The sequence below is a fragment of the Procambarus clarkii genome, chromosome 24, assembly GCF_040958095.1.
Source record: "Procambarus clarkii isolate CNS0578487 chromosome 24, FALCON_Pclarkii_2.0, whole genome shotgun sequence".
Lineage (NCBI taxonomy): Eukaryota > Metazoa > Arthropoda > Malacostraca > Decapoda > Cambaridae > Procambarus > Procambarus clarkii.
Window position 1 is genome coordinate 28,117,870 of NC_091173.1, and position 16,381 is coordinate 28,134,250.

The following is a 16,381-nucleotide window of genomic DNA, read 5'->3' on the forward strand; positions in this document are numbered from 1 at the left end:
ACGTTTTATTCAATGACTGGTAGACACATACATATTTATCTTGGTAAAAACAAAACATATTAACTGTCAGACAGACAGACAGACATAACACTCAGCTTAAAGCAGTTATCAGCGGAGTTTCAAAAGTTTTTTTTTCAACTATTATGAGCTGTTTTCCATGTTTCTTTAACACCATGGCTAAGTGAGCCAGAGCTGTGTAGTAGTGGACCTCCCATTCAAGCTTTTCACCCGGATTCAAGTCATCACTGTCAATCATTCCCAAACCATAAGGAATTTTAACGCGCTTGATTGAATTATGACGCTTAGTCATGCTTAAAATTTGATTAATGCATAGTTTAAAGCTCCATCGTCTCTTGATCTTAGTATCGTTGCAGAGTCCCTCCATTATACAATCTCTATCCTCCCCACACTGCTCTAATAGAATTTTTTGGTTAACAGCATTATTTTCTATTGGTGGTCCTGCGCTATATCTGGTCACAATAGCTATAACATGTGGTAGACTTTCTGGTGAGGGGGAAGGAGAAAAGACAGCTCCTCCCACTTTAACGCGATCAGCCACCACCACATAGTTAGTTAATGGTTGGATCGCTCGCTGTAGTCGTGTATAAGGATACATTTCCCAGATCTCGCAAGACATTCCTCCTGAATGGGTGTGAATTGAAGGAATATCATACACTATACAGTCACCAGGATGGATCTCATCCATTGCCAGATAATCACCTTCTACTTTGCAGTGTTTAAGACTGGTTAGTTTATGGAGCATGTACCTTGAACACATCTTGACAGTTATTAAAAGCAAGTTTGCGGGTGTAAGAATTATATACAGTATAGAGTTATCAGTTACTCTTTTCATTCCTCTATCACATCTATAAACACACTCAACTGTTTGTTAAAGCGGGAAGATAAACACAGAGTATAATATTATTTTTTATTATTATTAATTGCAAGCATGGAAAATGGTAACAATAGTAAATAAATAAAGTCAATAGTTTATATATATATATATATAAATATATATATATATATATATATATATATATATATTTCTAGTCAACTGTTAAATCTATCACTTCGATATCTCCTGTGAGATCTATTATAGGCACGGCTTTGCAATGAGGTTTTGTAGTTTCACCTCCAGCTTCATCTGCGTTCAAGTTGATGTTCTTCATCCGATGATAAGCAGAGGCAACTCCTTCACTTAACTTATGTGTAAGCACACCGTGTGTAGGCAATGCTACAGGGATTGCATTGCTTGCTGAGTCAACCATCACAAATTTCAACCCGCGACGCTGGTAATACCGCTCCAACTTCATCATTATGGGTAGATATTTCTGCCTCCACACTTCTTGATTGTAGCTCTTCCAGTACTGACCACAGCCCATCCCAAGTCCAAAAGGGAAAATTATGCGGTTAATTTTATATTCTTCTTCTCTTGTTAAGATGATTGCAAAGGCCTTACGCAGAGATTTTGTAAACCAATAGCGACGCATTTCTTCTGTATCCAACTGTAAGCCTCTGTAGTAGTGCGGGTCGACAGCATATAACGTCTCGATTTCCTTCATCGTCATGTTCAGGGGTTTAGATGATTTCCCTCCGGCGTGATGAGTAATTAATCCGATGAGATGAGGTAGATGCGGGTCATCACCAATTCGATTGTTGAATTGAGGGGGTTCACCATAGACAATCTCTCCAGGCAGGGCTCGGTCTCTTCTCTCTGCACGATTTTTGTAGGGTAGTTTGCTCCGATGAATGCGAGCATAGGGAAAACGAGTCCATAATTCTTCAACCATCCCACTTGTCATCACACTACAGGCGTCCATATCATAGATGATGCAGTCGGAGTAAGAATACTCCGAAAAAGATGAAATGCTGCCAGCTACAGTCGTCAACATCTTATCTGATGAGTGGAGTAGAGGAAGTGAGTTGGAGAGGAGAGAGCAGCCGCCCCTTTATACGGTCGTGCGAAGGTTACTGGGTTTCCTGTTTTCTTTCGTTCCTGTTTCCTTGGGGCGAACTAAAATCACTTTGACGTTATAAGGGTTTAATCTCCCCTGCATATTTTGAATAATGGGGAGGTGAGTACTTTCCCACTCTGCATCTTCACACCAACCTGACATACCTACACCCCAGGGAAGAATAACTTTCGTGATCTCCTCGGTATCTTCAATATACAATAAGAGTTCTTCTAATGATTTCGTCAAGTATAACATGCGGTTTTCTTTCGTATCAGCACGCAGCCCTTTAACCATAGAGTAATCTTTTGATTTACCGGCAATGGCTTGAGCAATATCATTCCTCTCAATAGGCTTCCCTAATCCATACTGCGTTGCCAAGGCTACTAAGCTTGGTCCTTGACTGTCTCTACTGATGTGAATGGATCCAGGTGCTGGACGGTCTTCTCTGATGCATCTCTTTAGATTATACAATTGCGTTCTGGCGTAAGCGGTGGCATGAGAATATTTATCAGCAATGTCCTGGGACATGCCGTAGGGGGAGCATGATATACAATTTACAGAGTAGGCAATGCAACACTCTCGATTGTTAAACTCCTCATCCGTCATGTATCCGTGATGAATTTCTACAGAGTTCATTTTGGCTATGGAGTTCATTTTTTTTCCCCCAACGCGCTATAGATGAAACACAGGGGAGCGATGAGCGGGCAGTAATGAATTAGTGTGATCTACTCAACCCCTTTTATCCTCGTTGTGTGTGACGCGCGTGCGCGCAGGCTCCCGAGATAGTTTCCAATTAATGATTAACCATACTCCATAGTTTCATATTTTATATTATTTATTTATTATTTATTATTATTATTTAATAAACGTGGATTATAGTCCATTCTAGCAGTAAGATCTGTGTAATACTATATTCTCAACAATGAGGTTTTATATTAACTTCGCACCAAGCTATGTTTTTTTTCTAAGTTGTGGAGAGCTTGGTATATCCCTTCACTATAGAAATTAATCTAAGGTGTAGCATATATATATATATATATATATATATATATATATATATATATATATATATATATATATATATATATATATATATATATATATAATATGCACTACTCCCAACCAAACATAGACCCGATAATATTCTACAAAAACAAGAAGTCTTTCAAACTCCTTATCAAAACAGTTCCGAAGGAGAACCCTCTACAGCAGTCAATCGTTGCATACTTGTACACTTGCCCCCATGAAGGATGCAACCTTCAATCTAAGTACATAGGTAAGTCACCAACCAACCAAGCTGTGGAGGTGATTATCCCATAATCTTCAATCCCCGCCCCCCAGGAATCACATGAGACAGGCTCTTGTCATCACTCTAACAAGTGAAATGTTGAACAAGAATAACTGCATAATAGACAAAACCATGGATGTAAGAAGATTGTGAATTCTTGAGACAGTTCGCATAAGAATAGTTCAACTTACAATGATTACCCGAATCATGGAGGTGATTACTCTACTCATGTGAGAGTAAGGTCGAGACTCGAACATAACACCACCGTCACAGAAGACAATATCCAACGATATATATATATATATATATATATATATATATATATATATATATATATATATATATATATATATATATATATATATATATATATATATATATATATATATATATATATATATATATATATATATATATATATATATATATATATATATATATATATATATTTAAGGCACAACTCTCCTAAACACGAGAGTTAAGTATACAACTTTAGAACACTTTCCCACCAGGAGACTCGAACCCTAGCCAGCACAGAAGCCTTCCAGCAACTGGCATAACAGGTACGCCTTAACCCTCTCCACCACCTGCTCAGACCCTTAAAAGAGATGGTAATTTCGGAGTATTTAAATACCCCAAAGATCAACACCTCCCAAGAGCACCAGAGCAAGTGAGGGGTCATTTATACGTTAATTTCATCAAGTCCCTGTTAATATGGGAAAACACAGTGTCTCTGCTTAAGGCACAACTCTCCTAAACACGAGAACTTACTCTACCACTTACTCTCACACTACTCCCATCTTTCCTGACCACGTCTAGAGCGAGGGGCCGCACCTGCTCACCCGCCACTCAAGACCGCCTCCGACACGCGCCAAACTTCCGGGAAAATCCCATCCCAAACCCCCTGTGACTAGACACCCGCGCTGTGACGATAACGGCGCGCTCCACCTGGCACTCATCAACATAACTCACTCGCTTTCCTGACCACTTACCGAAACACTACACGCTCACACGCGTCCGAAACGCGCCAAAACTTCCTGGAAAATCCCCAAAAACCCTGTGTGCCAAGACACCCGCGCACCACCTGTCAGGTGACACTCAAGAGTGCCACCTGGCAGCTGGTGCGCGCGGTTCTAGTCACATATTTCACTACTGTGGTGGTGGGTAGTGGGTTGTCTGGGACTGGTGTTGGTGGGTAGTGGGTTGTCAGGGACAGGTGTTGGTGGGTAGTGGGTTGTCTGGGACTGGTGGTGGTGGGTAGTGGGTTGTCTGGGACTGGTGGTGGTGGATAGTGGGTTGTCAGGGACAGGTGTTGGTGGGTAGTGGGTTGTCTGGGACTGGTGGTGGTGGGTAGTGGGTTGTCTGGGACTGGTGGTGGTGGGTAGTGGGTTGTCTGGGACAGGTGGTGGTGGGTTGTCTGGGACTAGTGTTGGTGGGTAGTGGGTTGTCAGGGACAGGTGTTGGTGGGTAGTGGGTTGTCTGGGACTGGTGGTGGTGGGTAGTGGGTTGTCTGGGACTGGTGGTGGTGGGTAGTGGGTTGTCAGGGACAGGTGTTGGTGGGTAGTGGGTTGTCTGGGACTGGTGGTGGTGGGTAGTGGGTTGTCTGGGACTGGTGGTGGTGGGTAGTGGGTTGTCTGGGACTAGTGTTGGTGGGTAGTGGGGTGTCTGGGACTGGTGGTGGTGGGTAGTGGGTTGTCTGGGACTGGTGGTGGTGGGTAGTGGGTTGTCTGGGACTGGTGTTGGTGGGTAGTGGGTTGTCTGGGACTGGTGGTGGTGGGTAGTGGGTTGTCTGGGACTGGTGGTGGTGGGTAGTGGGTTCTCTGGGACTGGTGGTGGTGGGTAGTGGGTTGTCTGGGACTGGTGGGTAGTGGGTTGTCTGGGACTGGTGGTGGTGGGTAGTAGGGTGTCTGGGACTGGTGGTGGTGGGTAGTGGGTTGTCTGGGACTGGTGGTGGTGGGTAGTGGGTTGTCTGGGACTGGTGGTGGTGGGTAGTGGGGTGTCAGGGACAGGTGGTGGTGGGTAGTGGGTTGTCTGGGACTGGTGGTGGTGGGTAGTAGGGTGTCTGGGACTGGTGGTGGTGGGTAGTGGGTTGTCTGGGACTGGTGGTGGTGGGTAGTGGGGTGTCAGGGACTGGTGGTGGTGGGTAGTGGGTTGTCTGGGACTGGTGGTGGTGGGTAGTGGGTTGTCTGGGAATGGTGGTGGTGGGTAGTAGGGTGTCTGGGACTGGTGGTGGTGGGTAGTGGGTTGTCTGGGACTGGTGGTGGTGGGTAGTGGGTTGTCTGGGACTGGTGGTGGTGGGTAGTGGGTTGTCTGGGACTGGTGGTGGTGGGTAGTGGGTTGTCTGGGACTGGTGGTGGTGGGTAGTGGGTTGGCAGAGCATGGTGGTAAGGCACAGCTGTACTTCCAAGGGAGGAGCTCAAGCTCTTAGATTCCGCCATTCGGCTCTGACATCGTCTTGTTCATATTGGTTTAAAAAGATTGTTGGATATGCGATTTTGCACTTTAGTTTTTCCCAAAATTCCTTGTACTACTTAAGATTATTTACTTGGAAAATATATGAGAAAGGCTGTAAGAACGCCCATGCCATAGATAACTAAGAACTATAAAAGGCTTGCGTGTTGTTGTAGCCTTGCTCACATTTGTAGACTCTGAACGGCCCGAACATGTGCCAGAATTTGATGAAAAACTGTACCCAAATGGAACCACGAGTGTCGTCGGGGGTTGGTCAGTCGAGGAGCTACCGTTATCTTGAGGTTATCTTGAGATGATTTCGGGGCTATTTAGTGTCCCCGCGGCCCGGTCCTCTGGTGGTGATTCTGGCTATGGTAATAATTACAGTGGTGATCATGTTAATGATGATAAAAATGATGATGATGATGGTAACGTTCATGATGATGATAATTAGAACACTGATAAAGATAATTAGAGCATTGATAATGATTATCATAATAGTGAGGAGAGTGAAAGTAATACAGATGAAAATGACAGCAGTATCAATGATAATTACGATGAGATAATGAAGGCAGTGATCATTATAATAACGATAATGATGATGATAACAGTGATAATTACAATGATGATAATGACGGCAGAGATAATGGTATAATGCTGATGATGATGAGTAAGACGGAAGTGAGTAAAACAGCAATAATAATGATGATAATGACTTATCATTATGAAGCTGATAGGGATAATTTGCAAAAATTGTGGCAAAAGCCAGCAACACTGCAGCTCTGGCAACATCCCTAATGGCTGGGGAGACTCTCCAATCTTTCTGACTAATTATGGCCCAGACGACGCCTGATCGCATGAAGGAAGAAGTTCCCTAATTAACCACTGAAAGACCGCAAGAAAGACCACAGAAAGACTTATATATATATATATATATATATATATATATATATATATATATATATATATATATATATATATATATATATATATATATATATATATATATATATATATATATATATATATATATATTATTAAATATGACCGAAAAAGTAAGATTAATAATTCTAACACGAATTTTCTCAATCTTTCGTACATTTATTTTCACTGTTGGAGGTAAATCAAAAATCAATTCTCTAAAATTCATTTTTATTTCTAGTCTGACGCGACACGAGCGCGTTTCGTAAAACTTATTACATTTTCAAAGACTTTAGTTTACAAATACACAACTGAATAGATCTTACGCATCTCCGATTTTATATCTACATTTGAGTGAGGTGGAAGGGGTGATGTGGCATTAATCAACACAAGACAGAACAAGAGGTGTCATTAATAGGGTATTAATTTCATCAACACAAGACAGAACAAGAGGTGACATTAATAGGGTATTAATTTCATCAACACAAGACAGAACACGAAACAATGGGTATTGAATAGAAGTGTTTGTAGAAAGCCTATTGGTCAATATTTCTTGATGCTTCTATATTGGAGCGGAGTCTTGAGGTGGGTAGAATATAGTTGTGCAATAATTGGCTGTTGATTGCTGGTGTTGACTTCTTGATGTGTAGTGCCTCGCAAACGTCAAGCCGCCTGCTATCGCTGTATCTAACAATGATTTCTGTGTTGTTTACTAGGATTTCTCTGGCGATGGTTTGGTTGTGGGAAGAGATTATATGTTCCTTAATGGAGCCCTGTTGCTTATGCATCGTTAAACGCCTAGAAAGAGATGTTGTTGTCTTGCCTATATACTGGGTTTTTTGGAGCTTACAGTCCCCAAGAGGGCATTTGAAGGCATAGACGACGTTAGTCTCTTTTAAAGCGTTCTGTTTTGTGTCTGGAGAGTTTCTCATGAGTAGGCTGGCCGTTTTTCGGGTTTTATAGTAAATCGTCAGTTGTATCCTCTGATTTTCGTCTGTAGGGATAACGTTTCTATTAACAATATCTTTCAGGACCCTTTCCTCCGTTTTATGAGCTGTGGAAAAGAAGTTCCTGTAAAATAGTCTAATAGGGGGTATAGGTGTTACCTATACCTGTACCATAGGTGTTACCAACACCTATACCCCCTATTAGACTATTTTACAGGAACTTCTTTTCCACAGCTCATAAAACGGAGGAAAGGGTCCTGAAAGATATTGTTAATAGAAACGTTATCCCTACAGACAAAAATCAGAGGATACAACTGACGATTTACTATAAAACCAGAAAAACGGCCAGCCTACTCATGAGAAACTCTCCAGACACAGAACAGAACGCTTTAAAAGAGACTTACGTCGTCTATGCCTTCAAATGCCCTCTTGGGGACTGTAAGCTCCAAAAAACCCAGTATATAGGCAAGACAACAACATCTCTTTCTAGGCGTTTAACGATGCATAAGCAACAGGGCTCCATTAAGGAACATATAATCTCTTCCCAAAACCAAACCATCGCCAGAGAAATCCTAGTAAACAACACAGAAATCATCGATAGATACAGCGATGGCAGGCGGCTTGACGTTTGCGAGGCACTACACATCAAGAAGTCAACACCAGCAATCAACAGCCAATTATTGCACAACTATATTCTACCCACCTCAAGACTCCGCTCCAATATAGAAGCATCAAGAAATATGGACCAATAGGCTTTCTACAAACACTTCTATTCAATACCCATTGTTTCGTGTTCTGTCTTGTGTTGATGAAATTAATACCCTATTAATGTCACCTCTTGTTCTGTCTTGTGTTGATGAAATTAATACCCTATTAATGACACCTCTTGTTCTGTCTTGTGTTAATTAATGCCACATCACCCCTTCCACCTCACTCAAATGTAGATATAAAACGGAGATGCGTAAGTTCTATTCAGTTGTGTATTTGTAAACTAATGTCTTTGAAAATGTAATAAGTTTTACGAAACGCGCTCCTGTCGCGTCAGACTAGAAATAAAAATGAATTTTGGAGAATTGATTTTTGATTTACCTCCAACAGTGAAAAGAAATGTACGAAAGATTGAGAAAATTCGTGTTAGAATTATTAATCTTACTTTTTCGGTCATATTTAATAATATATGTCTACAGGAAAGACTGCTACCAAAATATACTAATATATATATATATATATATATATATATATATATATATATATATATATATATATATATATATATATATATATATATATATATATATATATATATATATATATATATATATATATATATTATTAAATATGACCGAAAAAGTAAGATTAATAATTCTAACACGAATTTTCTCAATCTTTCGTACATTTATTTTCACTGTTGGAGGTAAATCAAAAATCAATTCTCTAAAATTCATTTTTATTTCTAGTCTGACGCGACACGAGCGCGTTTCGTAAAACTTATTACATTTTCAAAGACTTTTCTTTACAAATACACAACTGAATAGAACTTACGCATCTCCGATTTTATATCTACATTTGAGTGAGGTGGAAGGGGTGATGTGGCATTAATCAACACAAGACAGAACAAGAGGTGTCATTAATAGGTATTAATTTCATCAACACAAGACAGAACAAGAGGTGACATTAATAGGGTATTAATTTCATCGACACAAGACAGAACACGAAACAATGGGTATTGAATAGAAGTGTTTGTAGAAAGCCTATTGGTCCATATTTCTTGATGCTTCTATATTGGAGCCGAGTCTTGAGGTGGGTAGAATATAGTTGTGCAATAATTGGCTGTTGATTGCTGGTGTTGACTTCTTGATGTGTAGTGCCTCGCAAACGTCAAGCCGCCTGCTATCGCTGTATCTATCGATGATTTCTGTGTTGTTTACTAGGATTTCTCTGGCGATGGTTTGGTTGTGGGAAGAGATTATATGTTCCTTAATGGAGCCCTGTTGCTTATGCATCGTTAAACGCCTAGAAAGAGATGTTGTTGTCTTGCCTATATACTGGGTTTTTGGAGCTTACAGTCCCCAAGAGGGCATTTGAAGGCATAGACGACGTTAGTCTCTTTTAAAGCGTTCTGTTTTGTGTCTGGAGAGTTTCTCATGAGTAGGCTGGCCGTTTTTCGGGTTTTATAGTAAATCGTTAGTTGTATCCTCTGATTTTCGTCTGTAGGGATAACGTTTCTATTAACAATATCTTTCAGGACCCTTTCCTCCGTTTTATGAGCTGTGGAAAAGAAGTTCCTGTAAAATAGTCTAATAGAGGGTATAGGTGTTACCTATACCTATACCATAGGTGTTACCAACACCTATACCCCCTATTAGACTATTTTACAGGAACTTCTTTTCCACAGCTCATAAAACGGAGGAAAGGGTCCTGAAAGATATTGTTAATAGAAACGTTATCCCTACAGACAAAAATCAGAGGATACAACTGACGATTTACTATAAAACCAGAAAAACGGCCAGCCTACTCATGAGAAACTCTCCAGACACAAAACAGAACGCTTTAAAAGAGACTAACGTCGTCTATGCCTTCAAATGCCCTCTTGGGGACTGTAAGCTCCAAAAAACCCGGTATATAGGCAAGACAACAACATCTCTTTCTAGGCGTTTAACGATGCATAAGCAACAGGGCTCCATTAAGGAACATATAATCTCTTCCCACAACCAAACCATCGCCAGAGAAATCCTAGTAAACAACACAGAAATCATCGATAGATACAGCGATAGCAGGCGGCTTGACGTTTGCGAGGCACTACACATCAAGAAGTCAACACCAGCAATCAACAGCCAATTATTGCACAACTATATTCTACCCACCTCAAGACTCCGCTCCAATATAGAAGCATCAACAAATATGGACCAATAGGCTTTCTACAAACACTTCTATTCAATACCCATTGTTTCGTGTTCTGTCTTGTGTTGATGAAATTAATACCCTATTAATGTCACCTCTTGTTCTGTCTTGTGTTGATGAAATTAATACCCTATTAATGACACCTCTTGTTCTGTCTTGTGTTAATTAATGCCACATCACCCCTTCCACCTCACTCAAATGTAGATATAAAATCGGAGATGCGTAAGTTCTATTCAGTTGTGTATTTGTAAACTAATGTCTTTGAAAATGTAATAAGTTTTACGAAACGCGCTCGTGTCGCGTCAGACTAGAAATAAAAATGAATTTTGGAGAATTGATTTTTGATTTACCTCCAACAGTGAAAAGAAATGTACGAAAGATTGAGAAAATTCGTGTTAGAATTATTAATCTTACTTTTTCGGTCATATTTAATAATATATGTCTACAGGAAAGACTGCTACCAAAATATACTAATATATATATATATATATATATATATATATATATATATATATATATATATATATATATATATATATATATATATATATATATATATATATATATATATATATATATATATTATTAAATATGACCAAAAAAGTAAGATTAATAATTCTAACACGAATTTTCTCAATCTTTCGTACATTTCGTTTCACTGTTGGAGGTAAATCAAAAATCAATTCTCCAAAATTCATTTTTATTTCTAGTCTGACGCGACACGAGCGCGTTTCGTAAAACTTATTACATTTTCAAAGACTTTAGTTCACAAATACACAACTGAATAGTACTTACGCATCTCCGATTTTATATCTACAGTTGAGTGAGGTGGAAGGGGTGATGTGGCATTAACACAAGACAGAACAAGATGTGGTATTAATAGGGTATTAATTTCATCAACCCAAGACAGAACAAGAGTATTAATAGGGTATTAATTTCATCAACACAAGACAGAACACGAAACAATGGATATTGAATAGAAGTGTTTGTAGAAAGCCTAATGGTCCATATTTCTTGATGCTTCTATATTGGAGCGGAGTCTTAAGGTATGTAGAATATAGTTGTGCAATAATTGGCTGTTGATTGCTGGTGTTGACTTCTTGATGTGTAGTGCCTCGCAAACGTCAAGCCGCCTGCTATCGCTGTATCTATCGATGATTTCTGTGTTGTTTACTAGGATTTCTCTGGCGATGGTTTGGTTGTGGGAAGAGATTATATGTTCCTTAATGGAGCCCTGTTGCTTATGCATCGTTAAACGCCTAGAAAGAGATGTTGTTGTCTTGCCTATATACTGGGTTTTTTGGAGCTTACAGTCCCCAAGAGGGCATTTGAAGGCATAGACGACGTTAGTCTCTTTTAAAGCGTTCTGTTTTGTGTCTGGAGAGTTTCTCATGAGTAGGCTGGCCGTTTTTCTGGTTTTAAAGTAAATCGTCAGTTGTATCCTCTGATTTTTGTCTGTAGGGATAACGTTTCTATTAACAATATCTTTCAGGACCCTTTCCTCCGTTTTATGAGCTGTGGAAAAGAAGTTCCTGTAAAATAGTCTAATAGGGGGTATAGGTGTTACCTATACCTATACCATAGGTGTTACCAAAAATAGTCTAATAGGGGGTATAGGTGTTACCTATACCTATACCATAGGTGTTACCAACACCTATACCCCCTATTAGACTATTTTACAGGAACTTCTTTTCCACAGCTCATAAAACGGAGGAAAGGGTCCTGAAAGATATTGTTAATAGAAACGTTATCCCTACAGACAAAAATCAGAGGATACAACTGACGATTTACTATAAAACCAGAAAAACGGCCAGCCTACTCATGAGAAACTCTCCAGACACAGAACAGAACGCTTTAAAAGAGACTAACGTCGTCTATGCCTTCAAATGCCCTCTTGGGGACTGTAAGCTCCAAAAAACCCAGTATATAGGCAAGACAACAACATCTCTTTCTAGGCGTTTAACGATGCATAAGCAACAGGGCTCCATTAAGGAACATATAATCTCTTCCCACAACCAAACCATCGCCAGAGAAATCCTAGTAAACAACACAGAAATCATCGATAGATACAGCGATGGCAGGCGGCTTGACGTTTGCGAGGCACTACACATCAAGAAGTCAACACCAGCAATCAACAGCCAATTATTGCACAACTATATTCTACCCACCTCAAGACTCCGCTCCAATATAGAAGCATCAAGAAATATGGACCAATAGGCTTTCTACAAACACTTCTATTCAATACCCATTGTTTCGTGTTCTGTCTTGTGTTGATGAAATTAATACCCTATTAATGTCACCTCTTGTTCTGTCTTGTGTTGATGAAATTAATACCCTATTAATGACACCTCTTGTTCTGTCTTGTGTTAATTAATGCCACATCACCCCTTCCACCTCACTCAAATGTAGATATAAAACGGAGATGCGTAAGTTCTATTCAGTTGTGTATTTGTAAACTAATGTCTTTGAAAATGTAATAAGTTTTACGAATCGCGCTCCTGTCGCGTCAGACTAGAAATAAAAATGAATTTTGGAGAATTGATTTTTGATTTACCTCCAACAGTGAAAAGAAATGTACGAAAGATTGAGAAAATTCGTGTTAGAATTATTAATCTTACTTTTTCGGTCATATTTAATAATATATGTCTACAGGAAAGACTGCTACCAAAATATACTAATATATATATATATATATATATATATATATATATATATATATATATATATATATATATATATATATATATATATATATATATATATATATATATATATATATATATTATTAAATATGACCGAAAAAGTAAGATTAATAATTCTAACACGAATTTTCTCAATCTTTCGTACATTTATTTTCACTGTTGGAGGTAAATCAAAAATCAATTCTATAAAATTCATTTTTATTTCTAGTCTGACGCGACACGAGCGCGTTTCGTAAAACTTATTACATTTTCAAAGACTTTACTTTACAAATACACAACTGAATAGAACTTACGCATCTCCGATTTTATATCTACATTTGAGTGAGGTGGAAGGGGTGATGTGGCATTAATCAACACAAGACAGAACAAGAGGTGTCATTAATAGGTATTAATTTCATCAACACAAGACAGAACAAGAGGTGACATTAATAGGGTATTAATTTCATCGACACAAGACAGAACACGAAACAATGGGTATTGAATAGAAGTGTTTGTAGAAAGCCTATTGGTCCATATTTCTTGATGCTTCTATATTGGAGCCGAGTCTTGAGGTGGGTAGAATATAGTTGTGCAATAATTGGCTGTTGATTGCTGGTGTTGACTTCTTGATGTGTAGTGCCTCGCAAACGTCAAGCCGCCTGCTATCGCTGTATCTATCGATGATTTCTGTGTTGTTTACTAGGATTTCTCTGGCGATGGTTTGGTTGTGGGAAGAGATTATATGTTCCTTAATGGAGCCCTGTTGCTTATGCATCGTTAAACGCCTAGAAAGAGATGTTGTTGTCTTGCCTATATACTGGGTTTTTGGAGCTTACAGTCCCCAAGAGGGCATTTGAAGGCATAGACGACGTTAGTCTCTTTTAAAGCGTTCTGTTTTGTGTCTGGAGAGTTTCTCATGAGTAGGCTGGCCGTTTTTCGGGTTTTATAGTAAATCGTCAGTTGTATCCTCTGATTTTCGTCTGTAGGGATAACGTTTCTATTAACAATATCTTTCAGGACCCTTTCCTCCGTTTTATGAGCTGTGGAAAAGAAGTTCCTGTAAAATAGTCAAATAGAGGGTATAGGTGTTACCTATACCTATACCATAGGTGTTACCAACACCTATACCCCCTATTAGACTATTTTACAGGAACTTCTTTTCCACAGCTCATAAAACGGAGGAAAGGGTCCTGAAAGATATTGTTAATAGAAACGTTATCCCTACAGACAAAAATCAGAGGATACAACTGACGATTTACTATAAAACCAGAAAAACGGCCAGCCTACTCATGAGAAACTCTCCAGACACAAAACAGAACGCTTTAAAAGAGACTAACGTCGTCTATGCCTTCAAATGCCCTCTTGGGGACTGTAAGCTCCAAAAAACCCAGTATATAGGCAAGACAACAACATCTCTTTTTAGGCGTTTAACGATGCATAAGCAACAGGGCTCCATTAAGGAACATATAATCTCTTCCCACAACCAAACCATCGCCAGAGAAATCCTAGTAAACAACACAGAAATCATCGATAGATACAGCGATAGCAGGCGGCTTGACGTTTGCGAGGCACTACACATCAAGAAGTCAACACCAGCAATCAACAGCCAATTATTGCACAACTATATTCTACCCACCTCAAGACTCCGCTCCAATATAGAAGCATCAACAAATATGGACCAATAGGCTTTCTACAAACACTTCTATTCAATACCCATTGTTTCGTGTTCTGTCTTGTGTTGATGAAATTAATACCCTATTAATGTCACCTCTTGTTCTGTCTTGTGTTGATGAAATTAATACCCTATTAATGACACCTCTTGTTCTGTCTTGTGTTAATTAATGCCACATCACCCCTTCCACCTCACTCAAATGTAGATATAAAATCGGAGATGCGTAAGTTCTATTCAGTTGTGTATTTGTAAACTAATGTCTTTGAAAATGTAATAAGTTTTACGAAACGCGCTCGTGTCGCGTCAGACTAGAAATAAAAATGAATTTTGGAGAATTGATTTTTGATTTACCTCCAACAGTGAAAAGAAATGTACGAAAGATTGAGAAAATTCGTGTTAGAATTATTAATCTTACTTTTTCGGTCATATTTAATAATATATGTCTACAGGAAAGACTGCTACCAAAATATACTAATATATATATATATATATATATATATATATATATATATATATATATATATATATATATATATATATATATATATATTATTAAATATGACCGAAAAAGTAAGATTAATAATTCTAACACGAATTTTCTCAATCTTTCGTACATTTATTTTCACTGTTGGAGGTAAATCAAAAATCAATTCTCTAAAATTCATTTTTATTTCTAGTCTGACGCGACACGAGCGCGTTTCGTAAAACTTATTACATTTTCAAAGACTTTACTTTACAAATACACAACTGAATAGAACTTACGCATCTCCGATTTTATATCTACATTTGAGTGAGGTGGAAGGGGTGATGTGTCATTAATCAACACAAGACAGAACAAGAGGTGTCATTAATAGGTATTAATTTCATCAACACAAGACAGAACAAGAGGTGACATTAATAGGGTATTAATTTCATCGACACAAGACAGAACACGAAACAATGGGTATTGAATAGAAGTGTTTGTAGAAAGCCTATTGGTCCATATTTCTTGATGCTTCTATATTGGAGCCGAGTCTTGAGGTGGGTAGAATATAGTTGTGCAATAATTGGCTGTTGATTGCTGGTGTTGACTTCTTGATGTGTAGTGCCTCGCAAACGTCAAGCCGCCTGCTATCGCTGTATCTATCGATGATTTCTGTGTTGTTTACTAGGATTTCTCTGGCGATGGTTTGGTTGTGGGAAGAGATTATATGTTCCTTAATGGAGCCCTGTTGCTTATGCATCGTTAAACGCCTAGAAAGAGATGTTGTTGTCTTGCCTATATACTGGGTTTTTGGAGCTTACAGTCCCCAAGAGGGCATTTGAAGGCATAGACGACGTTAGTCTCTTTTAAAGCGTTCTGTTTTGTGTCTGGAGAGTTTCTCATGAGTAGGCTGGCCGTTTTTCGGGTTTTATAGTAAATCGTCAGTTGTATCCTCTGATTTTCGTCTGTAGGGATAACGTTTCTATTAACAATATCTTTCAGGACCCTTTTCTCCGTTTTATGAGCTGTGGAAAAGAAGTTCCTGTAAAATAGTCTAATAGAGGGTATAGGTGTTACCTATACCTATACCATAGGTGTTACC